Here is a 21,317-nt window from a genome sequence, read left to right on the forward strand (position 1 = left end):
TTTCGAAATGTGAAAACATATGGCCTGATTAGCTCTGGAACACTGCTGCCTGCATCGTATAAAATGATCTACATTTAGAAAATAATTATAGCGAATAGGACGAGAAAACTACTCCATCACAGAAAATGTTGGGTTTTTTTTTTTTTCTAATTGTTTAAGCCTATTATCTCTCCAGTCAGATTTGTCTGGAAAGCCTTATTAATGACTGCATGACACGAGCTTTGCGCTGGGGCCTTGCGGCTCAGAGATGTTGCGTTTTTCTTCGAAATCCAGGTTTTGGACTAGAAAAGGGGAAGCGGCAGCAAGTGGCATTTGAGGCCGTGTTCGGCTGCACGCATCCTGCTTTGGTCCGCCACCGCTGAACATACGTGGGCAAATGGCCAGGGTGGCTTTGCTTTTGTAAAGCTTGGTGGGTAGGGCTGGGAAAAAAAAGAAAAAAGGAAAATAAAAGAGAAAAAAAAGACCAGGGAGAGCGATATCCCAGTCCTGGTCTACCTAAGCCGCAGTAATTGGGAGGGAGGGGATGGGAAGGTTATGGGTGGGTGCACCCGAAGGCTGCCTGTACCACCTGTGAGATGGATAGCACCCACAATGTTGTCATAGCACCGAACTCCTGCTCCTGTATCTGCTGCTGAGGAAGCGTGGCAGCTGAAAGCCATTGGCTTTACCTAATTGGGAACAGAGACGATACATTAAGAAAGAAATGTGTAGCCCCAAATTATTTATGTTCCTAGTGGGAGTAGTGCAGTTGCTGCTTGACAGTCAGCCTCTACTCCCTCACCAAGGTATCCAAGTGACGCCTGAGCTGGAAGACCACGCATTTCGCAGGGAATGCTATGGAAATGTTTGCAAACATTTTATTGAAAGAGGTTTGTGTTGTTACTGTTTTATCCTTTATGCAGAGAAAAAAATCAGGGTTGGGAATAGGAGCCCCTTTACCTCCTCCACAAATATCTCTAGGCTTTTCATTTCTAGCTTAGTGAGGCTGCGGTTTCAGGTGAGGATAGAAGAGGGAGAGTGCTGGTGGCTGGGAGATGACCTGCAGACCACTCAGTATGTCTTAACTTGCTTTTTAACCAGATATAGATGTTTATTCAAATGCCTGTGCAAGTGCAGGGAGTCCTGTTTGCAGCAGAAATGGGGTGGCTCTGGCTCTGAAGAGGAGGACACCTCTGCTCGGCCACTGCGTAAGCTGCTGTGCAGGGCAGGGAGAGGAGGGATGAGGTTCCTGGCAGGGTTGTGAACCGCAGCCTGCTGCCTTTCCTGCAGAGAGTTGCTTGCTTTCACTCCAATAATTGCTGCTTGCTTCGAAACGCTCCTGCTAAAAGACCAAAATGACTGATTACAAAAATTGGAAAGGATTAAAATCTCTAAAACAATGCAAAGGAAAGAAAATAGATGAGCTAGTGAGGGAATGGGCTTATCACTTCTTGAGCAAACAAACAAGTGAAAGCTAATTTTCTGAGCCAGCAAATGAATGATTAATGAACCAACCCACAATTAACTCTTCATCACAAGCTCACCTACTCCGGGTAACTGCTTTGCACGGATATTGCTCTGTTCCACATTGGAATAAAGACACAGTTTGATGGTCATAAATCTGCTGCTCAGGTTGTATTTCAAAGGGCTTTGACGTAGCAGGTATGTCTGGGGAAGGAAGAAAACATGGTTTAAAGATGTTCCAGATGTATAGTATTTGGGATGTGGCATTGTTTCAAGAGCCACCCATTTGTGTATCTGTCCCAGCATAGCAATAAACTAACCTCCTCGACATAGGCACAACATATTTTGAAATATGAACTTGTCTTTTTACTGTATTTTGTTAAATGATTAATTTGCCTTATATTAACTTAAAATGAGCTCATTAAAAGATTTCTTTTTTTCTTTGAAAGCACTGCTCATTATACTATCATTTTAAGTAATTAAATCAGAATAAATGGCTCTGTGAAGCTATTTTAATGTAACGTCTAATTATATCTGACCTAGACACTGAACTATAATCATTAACTACATGAACTGTGTAATGTTCTGCAGACTCTTCAATAATTTATACAGGCTGAATTCAGCTGCGTGGAGCTGTAAGCTGAAGCTGTTAGATGCCATGCACCTGTAGTGGGTATGGGGCAGCTGATGGGAGTTTATATGTTGGGCTGTTTCCAGCCTTGCCTCGGCTCTGGGGAGGCTTTCCCTGCGGAGCTGTGCTGGTCACAGGCTTGGTTCGACCTGGCTGGGGTTGCTTCTCGTTTATTGTGTGTGTGGGGATCGAGCATGTGTGTCTCGGGCACGTGTGTGGTTTGAGGTTTTCTTCTGTAGGATGCTCTAGTCAAGGTAACGTATTTATACCACATGTATTTAAACTGTGTTAGACTGTAACTTAGATGTTTTTGGACGAGTGGCCAGGCTCAGTTACAAGAAGCTTTGCTTTTGCTGTGTTAAATTGTATGCTTCCTGGTTGCCTTCTATGGAGGCTTAGTCTGTGCTTCCATTTTAAACAAATTTTTCTGATCTATTTGCATCTAGCTTCCAGACTTGTGTTCCCTGAAAGACTTGCTCAAGTTAGATTGACTCCTGAAAATAAGTTTGGGGACTGAAGAATTGGCTTGCAGGAGTTTTAACCTTTGCCGAACTCAAACAAAAAAGAGAGGGGCTGGATGCTGCCATTGCAATAGATGGTCCATCCATCTTCCGTGCAACGCTGATGGGCTGGGTGCCTTGTGGCAAGGGAACAGAAGTACCATGTTGTAGCGTATCCAAAAATTGCTGGTGCCACCTATTGGTGGAAAACTGCAGATTAGAAAGTGATTAATGTGTATTATTATGCCCTCTGCTTATCATTCCCCAGCTGATAGGTGGGTTGAACCAGTTTTACTGTTAGTTTTAATATCAGTTACCATTGGCAAACATTGTTTGCATTCCTCCTGTATCTTGGGCGTGACTTGCACACAAGCGGGTTTGCTGCGGGCAGGCAGCTGCCTGTGGACACGTGTGGCCCCGGGCATGTGTGTGCAGAGAGGGCAGGTAGGCAGACCTGCTTCCCGAGAACAGGGGAGGGCAGACCTAAAAGCTAGGCTTGTGTAAATGGTGCTACTGGATGTGTCAATAAACCCTCTCGGCTTAGGATAAATGTGGGATATTCCTATAGCCACTGCCCACGGCCGCGGTCGGGATGCGGAGGGAGAGGTGGTGTGGTGTGTAACTTATGGGTGGTGATGCAGTGCTGTTTTGGCAGCCTCCTTGCTCCAGCTGGAGCCCCACATGCTGGGCACAGAGATGGATAATTTCACCAAGCAAAGGAGAGATGGGTACGGATACAAAGGCTTTGCTGCGTAGCCTTTGCTACGTGGATTTTTCCAGCCTCGGGGGATTTTCCAGCCTTGCAAGGGAGGTGAGGGAGAGCTGAATCTCTGCCTAGCGCACTGCTTCCTGCTGCCTTGTTGCAGGAGACCTTTAGCCAAGCCCTGATAGGCAACAAAAAGCCCTGCTGGCCTCCTGCCTGGTATGCTTAAGCAGTTTTATAGCTGTCATATAGAACAGCCCTATATTAGCATCAGGTTTAATACTCCCGGGAAACATCCAGCCACAGTACTGACATCATGGACTAAAGGCTCCAAAGGTTCACTTGCTTAAGTGGCTATTTGTAATAGAGTCTTTTAATAATATCTCATTAAAGGAGAGCTCCTGCCTGAGCCCGGTTCCTGAGATTGCTGGAACGGAGCACCAAAGGCCAGCCTCGTGAGCCGCTTCGAGAGGCAGGGTGGGGGGGGGAGTAAACGGGCCCCTGCAAGGACCCGGTTAGGGCTGGAGAGGAGTGCCTGGCACTTGTCCATGCTGCTCTTATCCAGACCCAGACGAGTAAAAGGCTTTGTAGAAAGCAGAGCAGAGGATGAGCAGTGTAGAGGGAAAGGGCGAGCGATGCTCCTGGCTATTGCACGGGGACCACCCTGGCCGGGAAGGACTGGTGGGAGACAAGAAGGGCTCAGACTCGTCTCCAGTTTTCCCTCCCCACCACAAGCTCCTAAATGCTGGTTACTTCAGCCCCTAAGCAAGGGGCAGAGGATGCAGATTGCTCCTGAGTTAAGATGCTGGGAGATCGGTGCTCCCAGGGCTTTCTTTACGTTTTCTGTGGCAGTTTGACTGAACCTTTTTTTACTGTATGCTTGAAGAATAATCTGAATTCCAGGGAAGAGTTTTCTAAACGCTTGTCTCCTCTGTAATTTTTCTGTCATGCCATAGAGAGGAGCTGCTTGAAAGACTTCAGCAAAGAAATTATTCTCTACTTCAATCCTAGGGGTTTTTTGGTTTTTTTTGTGTGTGTGTGTTTTTTTTTTTAAATACCTAAAAAATTACTCTTTGATGTGAAAATTATATGCACTTAGAGATATGCTAATATGAAAATGATTGGAGAAACGTTGAACATGGAGAACAGCTCATTTCCAGGCACTCTCCTTCACCACCTGCATCTCTGACAACCTCAGTCCCATCCTTCTGTACACAGCTCTCCGTCTAAAGCCATGTTATTTACGTTGTAAAAGCTACTCCTCTTTTAAACAGGTTCAAAAGCAGATCCTTTGTGTTCGTATTGGGGGATTTTTTTCCTTCTTTTCCAAGTGAAGGATTTTATGCCCGTTCTGTGGTTTTTTCAGAAAGACGGTGGTAACGTTCCTGCTCAGGAGATGCTTAATGACCAGCAGTGCTTTCCTGCACTGGCTTTGGGCTGTGCACCCATCCCAAAGCCATCACTGATCGTGGCAGAGCTAAAGCTTCTCAGCAGATCCTCCTGATGCTTAGTGCTAGAAGTGTCCCCAGCCCCCCGGCTTTAGGTTTTGCACAGATTAAAAACTTGCTGCTGACTGAACGAGAACTGCCTGCGCTGGCCACTGATTTTGAGGGGATACGGCATGTTCTCGTGTCTGTCTGCTTTCAGAGATGTTTTCCCTGTAGTTCTTTACATATGCGAAATGAGATAAGCCGGGGAAAAAAGGGCGGTTGTAGAGTAGCAGCCAGGATTGTATCTTCATGTTTTCTTTCCTTGCTGGCTTCAAAAGCAGAATTTGGAGTCAACAAAGGCAGAGCTGGTATCATCACAGCTAAGGATGATTTTGTTTATAGCGGATGCCCTGCTGCGTGGCCGGTGTGTTGGCAGAGATAGGAAGAGCTCTTAGAGAAAGCCTGAAAAGCAGGAGATGTATTTTGTCTGTGAAGCGGGATGATGGCTACCAAGTGCTAAGGTTTAATATGCCTCTGCTGTAATACTCTACTCCTTTAGTGTCCCGATTGCTCGTGGTTCGTTCCTTGTGACTGCAGTGCTGGTGGCATTGCCGGCTGATGTCAGGGTGGCAGCTCCTCACGGAGTGGGGTGATGCTCGGTGCCATTAACACAGAAATTAGAGCAACTGCAGTTTCTGTTCAGAGACCAACACGGTGGTAAAGTTAAAACTTCCAGCGAGCAGCTTCTGCCTGTGCTCACAATCCGAAATGGGCAGGGAAGGCATCCTTTCAGTGATTAGCTCTAACTCCCCTGCTGAGGAATAGCCTGACTTTCTTTATGAGTGGTTTTCCAGGTGGCATTCTTGGTAGATAATATGGCTTCGAGCTGTTAGCACAAGGCAGAGGCTGCTGTCGCAGCCTTAGCTCATGTTGCCATCCCTAGGTGTGTTTTCCTGGTGTGCCCCTTTCCTGGCTTGCCCCACGGGGAGCCCTCCCGCATCCTCCTGTCTTCCTGAGATGCCCTTCCCGTGTGTGGGTGGTCACCAGCAGCCTCCAGCACATCCCTGGAGGGAGGGGATGTGTCCTGGAAATCCTTGTCCTTGTGTTGTCTTTCCCCTGCTGTTGGGGTCTGGGGGAAGGGGGAAATGCTCTTTTTGTGTCTTCCTTTTCCTGCTTGTTTCTCCAAATGGCCGTCTGTTGAACCACAGGTAGTCATGCTGGGGGAAAAAACCTCAAGCCCAGCCTGATATATTGAGTCTCCAACTGTTTTACAGAGCCACTCCAAATCCATTGGTTGCATTAATCAATTAAAACAACTTTGATTTCAAGGGTCCCCAGAGTTTACACCCAAATTGCACCAAAACTTGCGAATCCCACATCATATCTGTTGCCTTTACTCGTGTATTATTTGGTTCCAGATTTTTTCTAATTGAGAGGCATTAAAAACATCCATAAAATTGAAAACATACATTACAAGAGGTGTAGTACATATGGCACCTAAGAAAGTCTGAACATAAGACGCAGGAATGCGCCTGCACCCATCACGCCTGTTCAAAGGAAAGCCGCTACCGAGCGCTGTAGGATTGGTGACTGATGCTCAGAGTTACGTTACACATTCATCCGAGTCCAGCAAAAGCTGAAATCCAGTATTTTGGGGTGGAAACACTCTTCATGCCTGGTTTCCATTGGAAACTTGCTCCGTACTCGTTTTGTTTCTGGCAGGAGCACAGTGGGCTCTCTGTTTGCTCGGGCCCTGGTCCTGCGGTACGGTTCAGATCCCTAGCCTGCAGCTTGGGTTCTGGTTTGCGTCGGTGTTAAACAGATCATTTAATCTAAAACTTGCATGCAAATTTGAAGGCTTGGGTATAGGGAAAATTTTTCTGCTTTCGGTCCTAAATTCAAATCTCTGAGAGGCACACGGGCAACATTTTAACCTTGCCAACGGGCAGAGGCAGACAAGCAGGTGAAATTTCCCTGCTAGCAAGGCCAGCTTTGAATGGGCTGGGCTTATTTCGGGGGGTAAATAACATCCTAGTGTAAGGCACTGGCGAAACAAGCCCTTTCTATGAAGCCTTGCGTTAAATAAATCAGTTGCAACAAGCTCTGACTTTCCCATAAATGTGCCAAACTACAAAGCATGCTTGCACAGGGTTGCGTGAGTGCTTTTTGAAAGTTTAGTGTTAGCTGTTGCATGTAAGCTATTTTGATCCCAGGATGCTTGGGTTTCACCTGAGAGCGGAGATATTCTGGCTCTAGGGAGGCTGTTAGAGGAAAGATACTCTAAACGTTTAAGATGTGTATGTTGTGAGTGTATTTAAAACTGTAGGTACTTGGACCCTGGTACCTGTGCAGCAATGAATCAAAATAGATAATTGCAAATGTCCAGAAGAACAAAAGGAACATTAAACAGATAATACCCTCTTCTCTGGGAAACAGCAAAGTTTCAGAGTCTGTAAATAAAACCTCCTAATCTAATAAATGTTCTGGAGATAACTGGAAAAAATACTGAAATGGTCACTTGGTTGTAAGGGAGCATATTTCACTTCTGCCTAGCAAAAGGACTTGAAGCCTCTGCAGTTGAGTTGATTCATAGCCCTTTGTAATGTCCCGGTTATCCCCAATCGCAGCAGGTTTCATGCAGCAAGTACTACAGTATGTCAATGTCTAGTTAATATTTTAAGGAGAACAGAGAACAACCAGATCATAGTTTGCTGATGTTTTTTCTTTTCTTTTTTTTTTTCTTTCTTGTTTTTTAGGAAACGGGCTGCTGATAAAAGTAGAAGCCTGGACAGAAATGACTGCTTGATGTGCTAATCGCCTGAGAAGATGCAGCTTCCTTTGAACTCACCAGAAAGAGAAGAACCAGGGAGGTGAGTCACGGCCCCACAGCGCGGGCGGTGAATGGATGGTCTAAACGCACACCGGGACGGAGCAAACAATACAAGCTCCAGTGGGGCTCCAACTAAAATGCTGGGCCAAACTGGTGTCAACTGCCTGTGGTTTTGCTGCGCGGTAAGGTTCTGATCTGTGCAGAAATATCAGAAAGATTTGGTTTGAGCAACCCTTTTATCTTGGGAGTTTCTTCTCGTCTTTCTACTTGTAACCAACACAACCTGCATTCCTGTATTTCACAAAAACCCAAGAATCCGTGCAGTGTGCCGGGACAGACGATAACAGCCTGTTTCCACCCGGATTGTGCCGAGAGGGTCAGGTGTACTCTGCTCCCTTCGCAGTTCCCTCCTTGCTCAGCATCCTTTCTGCTCGCAGGCGGCCACGTCCGATGCCAGTGTCAGCCTGGACAAGGTGCGGAGCTCTGTCGGTGAGAAACACGGATGCTGCTCATGTGCTTTTTCACCCAAAATTTGCCAGAAGCCCCGTGGGCTGGATGCTGGCGGGGAGGAAGGATGTGTGGGGTCTTTTGTTTTGTTTGGGTTCTTTTTATGCTGAGCTGAAGGAAAGAAGGCCAAATTTGATGTATGGTCTGTGCCGTCATCCATGAGGATATCCTCTCAGTAATCTATATCTATTCTGGCCCTAGTGTTTATCCAGAGAAGGATTGTTCCCGGTGTCTCTTTAGGAGGATGTGTTTCGGTTGTATGAGGAGCGGCACGCAGTGCACATCTAGTGCCTTCACCCGTTACCAAATTTGCCATTGGTGTGCTATGAGGGCTGTACCTCCTGCTGCTGCCTCTGTGCTCCTTTCCAGACACGACTCGCCTAAGAATGCACTTGGCTGAGTGATTAGAGGGGAAAAAATCAGCAGAAAGGGGTGTATGGTGTGTAGCAGGAACAGGGACGCGTTGTGTACCTACAGGTGTTTTCCTGCTCCTTGCACGGGGAGGGAGCCCGTTGGGGACGGAGGAGGTGGCTGACAAGGGACTTGCTTGGCAGAGCTCTCCAGCTTGACGGGAACCTAGGCTGGTCTGGGCTCCGCCGCTTCACTGTGCGTACCGCTGTGTTTCAAAGCTGTCTGTGTTTAACGTTCATGCTGTGCTCTCAAGTTAGCCGTGTCTGAACTGAAGATACTCCTTAGAAGTCTATATTAAGCAACATTAAAAGCTGAAACAGGCTGCTCAGGCATGTACTTTGATAGATTTTCTGACCGTGCGTAGCATAACATACAGCAGGAGAAAAAGTCCCAGCCTTGGCTGATTTTCCCGCTTCACTCCGAGCGTGTTTTGTGCCATGAGCGACAGGGATGGTGTAGCTGAAACGAGCTTGTGCAGACACCGACCTGCAGCCGCTCTGTGTGAACACATGAACGCAAAAACTTCCATTAACCCCTCCTAATTGCCTTGTATCCACAGAAGATACGTGGCTCCGGCCATCCCTTGTACCTGGCAGATCTAAATGGGGAACTTGAAGAAAGGGTATGGTTGAATAATAAATTACAGGCTAGAGAGGTGAAGTTATAGATCCTTTTATTTCTTGTAGCTAGATAATGTTGATTATCTTATTTGTAGTTACTCTGAACTTATTTTGGTAGAAGTGACACAAGCTCTTTGTACGGATTCTGCCTTTCCCCAAGTAATGGTCAAGAGCATGACAACACGTACCTGTGTAAATGCAACTTAACAGTATTTTAGAATATTATTGGTGACTTAGGTGTTTGGGGTTTTTTTAAATATATGGTGGAAGGAAGTCTTTTTTCCTCAAAGAACTTAAGTGCACAAACAAAATGATGTGATTTCAGAGCAGCAATGCTTTTTCAGGGCTGTTTGTTACAGTCAAATTTTGCTCGAGCATTGGTGGGGGGAGTTTGGGAGCTGGGCACCTGGAAAAGGCATTGGTGTGGAGACCAGCTGAGACAAGTGAGAAATTGTGAGGTGTCGGTTTTGGCAGGGCTGTCCTGTGCTCTGCAGGGCTTTTCAGAGCCTGTATTTCCATTTTATTTTGGGGGGCCTGTCACTGGGTGAATACCTTAAACCCAGAGATACCGTTTCACATGCAGCTTGTTGTCAGGGCTACAAAGAGTTGCAGATGTGCGCGTGTGAGAGATTCTCAGTAAACAACCAGAGATTTTAGGCAGAGGGTTTTAGGAGTGTCACATCCCATTATTGTCGTCATCTCCCAGTGTGGTTGTGCAGGTGTAGCCCTGTCAGCTATTGCTGGCTGGAGCAGGGGTGATTTATGGTAAGCGGGTGACCAGGCAGCTGCCAGCCAGCTTCATGCATGCTCGCACAGGAAGGTGAGACGGCCTCTCTGCATGGCGCCCATCTCTGCAGCGCTGGAATCAGCATCAAATGCAGGTTTCGTGCCTGGTTGCAGCCTCTCGCGTGCCACAACGGTGTCCTGAGGGCCCCGGCTAGGAGAGGCACCGGCCAGCGTCACGGCTCCCTGCCCGTGCTGCACCAGCCACCCCTCCACGCGTGCAGCCGCCGGCGGGCTCAGCAATATGGGGTACCCGACCTGATTTGATCTTCTGCCTCCTGCCAAAGGGCCCCTTCCCCCTTCACACGCCATGCTGAATCCCACGTTTAGCTCTTTGCTTTCTCAGCCTTTCAGCGTAGAAGTGGTAACATCTGGTGAAGCACCAAAAGGGGAATAGCACTTGTAGGAGATCATTAGGAAAAAGATGAAACTCTGGGTCTACCGAGTAGGAGCCTGCAGTTAATTCCCTTATTTCAAATGGTGTTTTCTGAGTAGGTGATAATCAGTGGGCCTTTACCATTTAATTAAAGGGCTTTGTAAAGCAAATGATGTGGAGAATATGCAGCCTGGGAGAGCAGTGGGTAGGAGATGCTTGTTGGTGTCCATGTGGTTTTAATCTGGGCTAGCAGTCTGCCTTGGTGGGAGTAAATGGGGGAGGAAAGTCCACTCCCAGGAAACAACCTGGGCCCTTTCTCCAGCTGGTTTGGGGAGGGGGAAGGTGGGGTTTGGAAGGTGAAAAGTGGCTAAGACACTACATCATCATTTAACTGGGAAAGATTCAGCCTGTACTGGAGAAGCTAACCGCAGTCATGCTGCTACTACCAGTACAGTGGGAAGCAAGGTTGTGTCATCTTCAAATATTAATGTATGACCTCCAGATGATGCTTCAGAAATGTACACTGATGCTCTTCATGTCTCTTTAAAATCCACGGGAGCTTTGCCACTACCTTCTATAAGAAAAAGATGATATTCCAAGATTGCTGATTTAAGAACTTTTCAGCAGTAACACGACAAAATGAAAAAAAAACCAAAACAAACACATTTTTTAACGCTGTAAGTATTGCAAGAATCGAACTTGGTTTTGAGGAGGCTTCTTTGGTGACACTTATCTTTCTGCATTTGAAAAACTTAACACTGATTAATTCTGAGCTTGCTTTCCATAGCGCCTGTTACCATTTCTGCAGTCCTTCTCTGAAAAGACTTGGCCCCTTGGGTTAAGAGTCTTCCTCGGTATAATTTTAATTCTTTAAACTTCCAACATCCCTACTAACCTTTTATCTGTAAATGGTCTAGGTCCAGAGGCGAAATTAAGAAAAGGAGAGCCTACATACAGGAAGATAGACCTTTGTAAGAGGAAAGCTTTATCCCAGGGCAGAACCACATTATTTAGCTTCAATCTTCAGTTCATGTTTGGGACGTAGGTGAATATAGCAGTACTAGTAATTAGTGTGTACTAGACAAGGAGGATCATTTGACACTAAGCTTTTACATGAAGATTGCAAAGAGCGTGCCTGGACTCTCAGTATGAATGTGATCAGATCCATATGAGGACAGGGATATCAAATTCCCCAGCTCCCCACAAAAATGTTGTGATTAATCATGCTGAGAGTTGCAATTAGACCAAATAAAAGCAGCATGTTAAAGAAGCTAAGAAGGAGGTGATGTGAATGTTATTAACGAGCAGGAGTTTTTGGCTTTGTAGTGTTTTTCAGTAGAGCTTGCTTGGAATGTGTCAAACAAATAGAACCGAGATAAATGCAAAATCAGCTGGCTGCACATTACCCACGAGGATTTGAAATGAGTGTTGGGGAGAGGAAGAAAGATCATAATTACCCAGAGGAAAAGGACTAAATCTATGGAGTGAAATAGTTATTAAGGTTAATTGTGGCCACCATTGCACAGATGCAGAAGGCGATGCCATGTGAGGTTTTGCATGCATACCGTACCAGAGGATGGTTGATGGGAAGGGGATGGGCATTTACATCCTCCTTAAAGGAGATGGGTCCATCAGACCCCTTCCAAATGTGCATCCCTGGTAGAGGGGAGATGTACAGGGATGTGGGAGATGAGGAGGGGGGGAACCCTCAGCCATTAGTACAGCACCATATTTGCAAAAAACATCCCAAACTTAGCTTAATTAAGCTATCATACAACACCTTTTCTGAGACTTACTTAAACTTTGACAGTGACACTTAATCTGACTTTCTCTGACTCTTCTTCCATTGGTTATAATGCTTGTACTGAGTGGGTTTTATGTTGGTTCTTTCCAGCATGTTTTATGGCTATACAGCTTTCCTTATCTGTTTTTGTGCTGTGTGCTTGCAGAGATTTATGGGCTGAAGTATTAGATGCAGAGCAGGAAAGGGGGAAACAGAGCTAAAGCCATTAAAATCCTGGAATCCCAGCACTGAAGGAACTAAGTCTCTTAAAGAAATGAGAGGAAAACCTGAACTAGAACATATATGTGAAATCCCTGTGCTCTGGCCTCTGAAAAAGAGAAGGCTGGGACTGCCATCCATGTCCTGTGGTTCAGGCTGAAGAAATTAAGACTGACAGTAGGGGACTATGCAAGAGCTGCTCACTGTCTGCTGGCAGTTACTGGCTCTGCGTGTGCTTGTAGTGTTGGGTTTTGAAGGGCGCAATTAAGAATTTAAAATCTGAACTCCTGCACAGGCTGCAGGACCTGATGATACCCACACTGTGGTGGTCGACTGGAGAGCCTGGCATGGCCCCTGCCACTATGCAGCAGTGATCTGTTAGCAAGCGGTACCTTGCCTCTTGCTTGTGCTCAGATGGCCTTAGGGTGGAGGAAGCGGAGAGGCCACAAAGACCTGTCGCTCCGCAAGCACCATGGCTGGCCACCTCCCCTATGTGCTGTCCAGTGTCTCCATGCCGTAGAGCCAACGTGGGCGATTGATCCCTGGAGTCCTCCTCCCTTCTTAAGTGCACAAGAGTGTGCAATACGACCAGGCATCTCCAGATGCTGGGAGAGTCAGATGCTGCAGATGGATAAGCTGGATTTTGGAGGGCGTGTTACTGCTGTGGGTGAGTTGGTGCTGAAAACTGAAGGGAGTATTTCTGTGGGTCCAGACCCATCCCCTTGCGTCGGGTTTCACAAGGCTGAAGTTCTGCCTTGGACAAAAGGTTTAGGCTTAACCTGTCTCACCCACTGGTATGCAGTACTGCTGGCTGACAAAAGTAATCGCTTCTGACTGGGCACTTGCAGAGGAGCAAACCCGCTCTGGTCTTGGAGGACGAGCTGTGCCGCTGCCCTGCCCCGACCGCCTCAGCCGTTGTTCAGCGCTGGCCCTCAGGAAACTCCTTGCCTGCTTTTACATCCCCTTTGCTTCAGCCACGTGAGTGGCTTCCTCCTGCTTCCTCGGCCTCAAGGTCAGGTCGGCTCTTCTTGGTCTAATGGGGTTTTTGTCATATTTATTAGGTGTTTGCGAATATCTTACCACTCGGCCTTTGAAGCTGTTCTCTCCCGTACCTGAGTCTAGTTCATTCATCTGTACGGTTATTGGTTGTATTTGAGTATTATGTGAGTCTGGATGGTGCAGTTATTAATTTAGGCTTTGGGCTTTTTTTATAGGGCTTTAAAAATTAACTCGGATATTGCAGAACATTGAGGTAAGCAAGGGCTGAGTATGCCAGCTCATGACCCCTTTCCAGCCAGGCTGAGTTGGCGAAAGTATTTTAACTACAGAAAACAAGTCATCTGCACTGGTCTCTTGCCTCCAAGCTATAAAGCCGGGGTTTCACAGTTTCTAGCTGAAGCAGACCAACAATTTTCATCCTCTTTATCGCAGTTATTCAACACTCTTGCACTCTGAGTGCAAGTCCTGACTACTTGGCATTTTGTTGCAGTGATCATATCCTGAACTGCTCATCTGAGCCATTGCTGCTCTTCATGTCCCCTGACACAGTCCACGTTGTGCTCTGGTTTTTATCTTGGTGACGGGACTGACTTTAACCAACCTGTCAAGTGTCCCCATGTCTGCTTACCAATGTGTCCTCCTTACGCTTGGGTGCAGCCATTTAACTGCTTAAATATCTCCAAAATGCTCATTTTAAGTAAAACAATGTTAATGTAGAGCAGATGCCTAAGTGCATCTTAGAGAAAATTGCTCATGACTATAGACCTGTCATCGCTTCACTCGCAGGCACATTTTCGCTTGCTCATGTGTTGACCACCTGTAGCTGGTGGTAACACGCCGAGGACTTCCACCTCCAAAGTCCAACCTCTGTCTTTGTTCTCCACCTCATGAGATTTTTTCCTGTGCTCTGGAGCCTCGTGTGTGCGTGGAGGCCATACAGACCCTTCTCCCCGCATTTCTTTGTCTGAATGCCAGCATAAACCTGAGTGACTCCTGTCTGTCTAAGAAACGTGTTATGACAAGGTTTTGTCAGCCGTGTCTGCAGTAACGTTTTCTGGCTGCCTTACTGACTCTTATCTAAAAAGAGTTGATCTACAGCGCATTGGCTGGGCTGTCTCTCAACCCCTCCAGCCTGAAGAAGCATATAGTTTCTTCTGCGGTCCTTAGCTTTATACCTCTTCCTTGAAGTTCAGCTTCTGAAATGGTCCTTCCTTGCGAGCCCAGCTCTGAGGATCACCGGCATACGCAAGATTTCGCCCAGTGTCGAGGAACAGCCTTCAAGGAAGGTGGGAAGCAACACAGTACCCAACATGATAGCATGGGAATAGCTCTTCAAAAGATGCAGGTAGGAGTCCAGGCCCTCCAGGGCCAGAAGCAAATGAGAGATGTTGAGAGCTGCTTTTTACAAAATGAGTTGGCTTTTATTTATTCTTGTAGTTGCTATAAGTCAAGGGAAAGGCCTTGAGTTTTTAATCAATATATTGGTTTTCTGCGCTGCCCTATGCAGACCTGTAAGGAGAGCAGTATGCTCCCTCCCTGCTACACTGCTCAGCTTTCTGTACCAGTGGCTCTGCTGTTTCAGCAATGATTAGATTAGATTCTTTCATGAAGAAATCAAAGGAAGTAGGCTTTATATGGAAACACCTCTTCCCACTATCTTGTTTATACACATCAAATTCGGGGGAAAACTGGACGCAAAAAAGATGTCTCAGGACTGTAAGGGACTATTCTGGTGGAGCCTCCATGTCAGGGTTAGGGTTTCGTCTTGCATGAACACCTGCAATGCATTTGAATGTGGTGCGTCTCTCCTGGAAATCACCTGCAGATAAAACTCTTGGCCACCCGTGGCTTTTGTCCTGAAGGGGCTCTGTCCATCCGCAACAAGCTGTATCCAACGCCAAGAAGAGAGAGCAGGCTGGCAGCTGAGCCCCCCGTCTGGAGGCTGTGAGGGCACTGCCTGGGGAGGAGGGGGTGACTGAGCAGTCTGGCTGCATTGAACAGAAAATGCAAGGTTGAGAGACCACCACCTGCACCTTCACCCGTTCAAATCCGGCTATCTGCCTTATGGCTGAGCATGGGATTCAGCTGGGGGCACCTGGTTTAATTCACCTCTGTTAAACCAGCCTGTACTCTCAGTTATACTTTTGCCAGCTCAGTGCTGTACGTAGACGATGTGGTTTGCAATTCAGGGCATTTATTTCCTATGCTAAGCATAATTACCGGAGTGTCCCAACATCAGGCAAGTGCTAGTATCAAGAGATGTGGGTAGATGCTGTTTTCTTAGATGCTTCTTTCTTTCCGCTAGCTGGCCTGGGAGTTAGAGTTGGAAGTCTAAGAAAAGCTGAGCTTTTACCATGGAAGCAGAAGTGTGAGCCTGTCCCAGCTCCGTGTCCAGCAGGACCTGGGGGAACTTTAAAGGAGCCCATGAAAGGCAGATAAGTGAAGCAAGCCTGTTGTTGGGAATCCTGTATCCAATGGCCTGCACCTCTACTGGGAAAATAAGTGCCCACAAAATCAAAAGAAGGTCAAACCTCACCTGTAAGCTGCATAACTTCATTCTTCTAAATTCACAAGTGATAAATTTGGCTCCCTCGGCCAAGCCAGCTTGGATCTGGGATATGTTCAGACTCTTCTTTACCCAAAGAAACGCTGGTGCTCTCGTTGTGGGCAGGATCTCGTGTCATACCCTCCTCTGCAGTCTTCTGATCCAGTACCCCATCCATGCCTGTGATCCCTTAGTCACGGGTACCATCTCCGCGATGAATGTAGCTGCTCTGCTAGGAAGTGTCAAATGAGATTTCAATGCAGTGAAGAAAAAATGCAACTGGAAATTAAGTCAGGAGGACTTTTTTTCCAGGAGGGAGGCTCTGCCAGACCTCTCTGCGGCTGGGTTACCTCCCCAGCTCTGACCTGTTGTGCTTTATTAGCACCGTGCTCCAACCCTCTCCTCTGCACTAATTTGCAGCCCTGTTGGCTACATCTTTGCACACATGATTTCATGTGGTCAGAGATCCCACAGCAGCCTTGATTTTCCTCTGACCCATCATATGGGGGAAATTTAAGATAGTCCAAGTGGACTTTGTTTATTTATTCTGCGCCTTGGCCATCAGAGACTGCTAGTGCTGTGGTGTGAATTCCAGTAAAATAAATAAATGTACTAATTGCTGCTTTTTTACATTGGAAATGATTCTTACTTATGTAAACATCTTAATAGGTGTAGAAAGGAGATGCATAAGGGCTGGACCAGGCAAATCAACTGTCTGTCTTAATAAACCATTAACACAGGCCTGTTAAAAAAACACACTGAACCCAGATGAAGTTCTCATGTTGGCTTCAGTGCGGTTTGGGTAAAACCCGTGATGTTCATCTTATTACAAGCACAGGAGTGTTGGTGAAATAGTGTGTATAGAAATGGAGGAAGAGCAAAGTGAGGCAGAGGTAAATCAAGTTTATGCTGTGAAGGAATTCACACCCGCTAGAATTGTATGCACGGCTGTAACCACGTTCTGCTGCAGCGTGTGTGCCAAAAAATTGACACAAAAAGAAATGATGAGGGGGAAATGCTAATCACAATCTTTCCTTTCATATAAATGTGTTAATGGTTTAGTAAGTGTTTCCAAAAATGTGTGTGTGGGATTAAAATAGAAACCACGGCCAAGTTTAAAATGAGCTTTTGGTTGAGGAACAGACAGTAGTGTATATCCTGGTGATACCGTTCTCTTCCAGGCACTGGGAAACATGCAGATGCACGGCCAGGACAGCAGGGTGGAGATAGCGAAGTGTTTGTGTCGGGAGCTTTCTGTTGGCTCTTTGGGGAGCTTGGTCATCCTGGTGTGTGGGAACAGTGCTCCACATAAGTAAAAAGTACCACGTACTGAAGCATGCAAGGGTTGCCATGGAAATCAGGAGTTGTTACTGAGAGCAGGAAAAACATGAATGATCTGAAAAACCATGGATTGTTATAGCTTCCTACCCTCTGCTATGCAAAAAACCCACCCCAGCTTGTTTAATTCGTTGCTGGCAAGATGTTTGTGCGTGCTACTGCTGCAGCTGCATGGAAAAGCAGGTATGCAGTTGTAGATACATTTATGGGGCACATGTAACCCACACTCTTCATTGCAGCTCTTGGCTTTGGCTCACTGGCCAGTTCAGAGGAGCTATGAGCTATAACCGGGACATGGAAATTAGCTGGGAAGCCCCTGATATGAGTCAGAGCAGGGTGTGACAAACCCTAGGCAGCAAAATTCCCAAATTATTCATGCGTAGCCCACCTGGAAGGCTTTTTCCGACCCGTTCCCAAGGAACAGAGTGAACCAGGAGGCAGGGGCAGAAAGCTGGGGATGGTCTCCGTAAGCCACCAGTGGCTGGTGGAGGATGTCCCCGATGCAAAGCCTGGGCGCTGGGAGAGGGGATGCAGTGTGCCAGAGCGTCTAGGGGAACCGCTCCTGTTCCCGCCACCCACGGCGTTCGGGGACCCACACACACGGCAAGTGGGAAAGACTGAGGAATTGGCTCCAAAACAGATCAGATGGAACCCGTGCTTAAATGGGTGTAATGATGTATGGAAGTAAAATGTTATTTTGGACCATAAGTTTAAATATATATAACAGTAACGAAGGCAGGAGGTCTGCATTGGAAATGCCAGCACACTTGCTCCTTCCAAGGTTTTATTTTAAAGTCAGGATATTGGAAATGCTGTTCAGCACGTTTCCAATGAGCTGAAATGCCTCCTGGAAGTGCGAAGGCCATGTTTACTAAGAAACTGCATGGTAGCTCCTGCTTGAGGCTGTTTGGGAGCTACTGACAGCTACAGGGGTTTTATCTTTGGTGGCTCGGTGGCCTAACTCCATGCAAAGCCACCCAAAGGACAAAGCCCATGGCTTGCATGAAGCCTGTGGTTCAGCAGAGACGTACTGTGCTATAGGGAAGGAAAAGTAAATTTGCATCTAATGTTGCTTCTCAATTCTGTGCTCCTGTTGTACATTTTATTTTGTTCTTTTTTTAAAAAATAACCAACCCTGCAGCCGCCAAGGCATTATTCCTCCTGGTAGAAGAAAAAGGCTAATGTGTGTGATCGGAGGATTTGACGTAACCTCGCAAAGCGTGGGCAGCAGGGAAAGCCAGAGCAGAGATGCTGCAGGAGCCTGGCAGCAGGCTCTGCCCAGCCGTGGGGATCCCGGGCAGGGGCAGAGGGTGGCAATGCTGTGCGCTGCATCCTTGCAGCTAGCTTTGGAGCCCCGAGGGATGAGCAGGCTGCTCGGTCCTGGGCGATAACGAGAGCAAAAGTTCTGGGAGAACCGACCAGCCCTGCAGTTTTCCCATTGCTGGTTGCACGGGGCCAGCCCCGTCTCTGGTGGTGCCTCTGGGACAGGAGCGTGTCCCGGTTTTGGTTTGTTCCAGGGGCTGTGTTGCCATCCCTGGCTCCGTGGGGCAGCGTGCCAGCCCCGCTCGGCCCCTCGCCGTTAGTGCTGCAGCAGGAGCGTGGTGACAGCAGGTGACCTCATGCATTGGCACAGAGGTTCTGCTGGGTAGGACGCAGCGATGGGGATGGATCCAGTACTCCCACTATGCTGCTGGGATATTTTTGGTATTGGTGTGATTAACTTTCTACTGTTGGCTTCCACCTGTGAGCTTATAAACTAGAGCCGTCCATTTGCTACAGGTCTCAAAGCATCGTCTTACAAGGAGAGAAAGAATTTTCATTTATAATCCATGAGACCTATTCAGCAATGGGCTGTTCTCCCCCTCCCGCTGCCAATAGACCTCTAAGTGAACAAACAAATGTCTGGAAATACAGGCAATTTAGCTCGGAAGAGATATCATCAGTGCGGTTCAGAGGTTAATGGGCATGGAGGATTTATAACAAACCAGGCCTATAAAAAAAGAAGGGGAAAAAAAAAAGGGAACAAAAAAAAAGGAAAAAAAAAAAGGAGGGGGTAGTAATCTAGTTGACATCTATTGTTCTTTGTATAACAGCTCATCTGTATTCTATCTGGTCGAGGGTATTACAAAGAGAATTTAAAAACACATGTGTGTGAGCGCACACACATCTATATATATACACACATATATGTGCACATATAAACTGAAATATAATGAGGGAAAAAGCCCCTGTAAGTTTGAACCAACAACAGCAATCCATATATCTTTATTTGCTGCCAACATCCAAGCGCTGAACTCTCAAGGAGCCTGGATCTCTGCCATCATCTGTCCGTGTCTGATCTCTTTGGTAAATACGACGGCTGCCAAGAATGAGGCAAACGAAAAGTGCTCGCAGATTAGAAAGAAACACATGGCAGCCACTGACCTGCTGAAATCATAAAATACATCATGAAGTAAGAAAAGAGGGGAAACAAATCATCCTCTCAGGGACTGCCCATCTGCTCGCATAAAGCCGCAATCATTATTGCAAATAAATACATTCAGACTGGAGAAGTCTGGGAATAATTTGGGGGGGGGGGGGGGGGTACCTTTTTTTTTTTTTTTTTGGTCTCTGGAACCCTCTGGAAATTTTCCTACATAAACAAAGTGAGATCATCGACCAGAAATAGATATCTATCAATTGTGCCCTTTTTAATTATGTAAGGAGCAAGTCTTTATTTTATAGGTATAATTAAGAAAAGGAATTACTTCCAAGACAGGATGGGGCCGTAGTGTTGGAAATGAACCCCCGTGAAAATTGCAGGTCCATGTTTTTCCAATGAAGGACGGATGTAGCAGTATTTACTTCATGTGAAAAACTCTGCAGTGTGAATAGGGGCTGTGTTTTTGCTATGAAGCGAAGGGATAAAGGGGGAATGGCTTATATTAGATAACTTTATACACAGCTTGCTTTGCCTTTTTTTTTTCTTGATGTTCCATAGGGATTTATCCAGGTATTAGATTCAATGCAAAGACTCAACTTGTGTTGGTTTTGTGGTGTTTTGTTTTTTTTTTTTTTTTTAAACGTACCAGATTAAATTTGATTCTTTGGAGCCTGCTAAGGGGCGTGGTGTAGTACATGTATCTTCCTAAAGCCCAGGATTCAGAGGTGAATAAGGGCTGGTTCAAATGTGCGGGAGGAGAAGGCTGAAAACAGGAGCTACTTTAAGAAGATGGTCATCTCCTTTTCTTCATTGCTTTCTTTCCCCTTGCTCTTTTCCACCAAACTGTGCTGAAAACCTTTACTTCAAGGGTTATCCTGTATTTGATGGTACTCCGTTTCTCCCCGAGACAAAGGTGTAGCTGTAAGGCATTTTGTAACTTGGGGATATTTTCCTTAATATGCAGAAGGGAAAGTTTTGTGCAGCGTGCCCAGGACGGAGCTGCAGGTTGGACGGAGCCTGCCGATGGGTCTGTGAGCTGTTCCCATCACAGGGGTCAAACCACGTGTTCTGTGCGAGAGGAAAAACCTTCGAGGGTGGGATTTCCTACGGAGCTCCGTTAGGGGAATGTGTTCTGTGCGTCCCCATCTCCCACGGGAGTTATCACCGCTGCACCTGCAGTGCCTGGGGAAATCACAGAAATGAGTTTCATGGCTATTTAGCCGTGCATGTTGTTTACGAAACGTGTGTTTCTGAAACGCATAGGTCAGGCAAAGCAAGGTTTCAAAAACACCAGAATGGGGAGAAAAAGGTGATTGTATGGGTTTATTCCTTCCCATTTGGGTAAGCAGCTGAGCTTGCTCTCCGCAGTGCCGATATGTCTCAGCTCCCCTGGACCCAGCTGCGTGTCTGTACACACATGCACACAAAACTGAGAGGTATTCGATGGCAGGGTTGGTGGCAGAAGCACTTGTGTTATGGTTGCTCTGTCCCGGGTGGTTTGGTTGCCTGGTTGGTGCTCACAGGCAGGTTGTGCGTCACGTCTGTGTTTGTGCTGTCGGAGGAGAGCTAGTAAAGTTTGGAGCGGCTGCAGCCCTGCGTCCTGCATGGTGTGCAGCTACCTTTGAGCTGCAAATCACACTACTGGTATCACACCTGGCAGTGTGCTGGTTTCGGTAGGGGATCATTTGCTCAGAGCTGTTTAAATGAGGCAAAAAACCAAACCAACCTGAACAGGCATTTTCCTGATGCACTACAAACCCTCACGTTCAGCACCAAA

The 21,317-nt window shown here is 46.7% G+C and overlaps 1 long non-coding RNA gene across 2 annotated transcripts in view; it reads left to right on the forward strand.

The window, feature by feature from the left end:
• Positions 1-2,240: 2,240 nt before the first annotated feature.
• LOC127021624 (uncharacterized) overlaps positions 2,241-21,317 on the forward strand; it is an 85,998-nt gene continuing 66,921 nt past the window's right edge. For both annotated transcript variants that reach the window (XR_007767246.1, XR_007767247.1), the window contains exons 1-2: positions 2,241-2,328; positions 7,464-7,577. This is a non-coding gene — a long non-coding RNA (uncharacterized LOC127021624). The remainder of the gene's footprint in view (positions 2,329-7,463; positions 7,578-21,317) is intronic.

The sequence above is a fragment of the Gymnogyps californianus genome, chromosome 13 (genome assembly GCF_018139145.2).
Source record: "Gymnogyps californianus isolate 813 chromosome 13, ASM1813914v2, whole genome shotgun sequence".
NCBI lineage: Eukaryota > Metazoa > Chordata > Aves > Accipitriformes > Cathartidae > Gymnogyps > Gymnogyps californianus.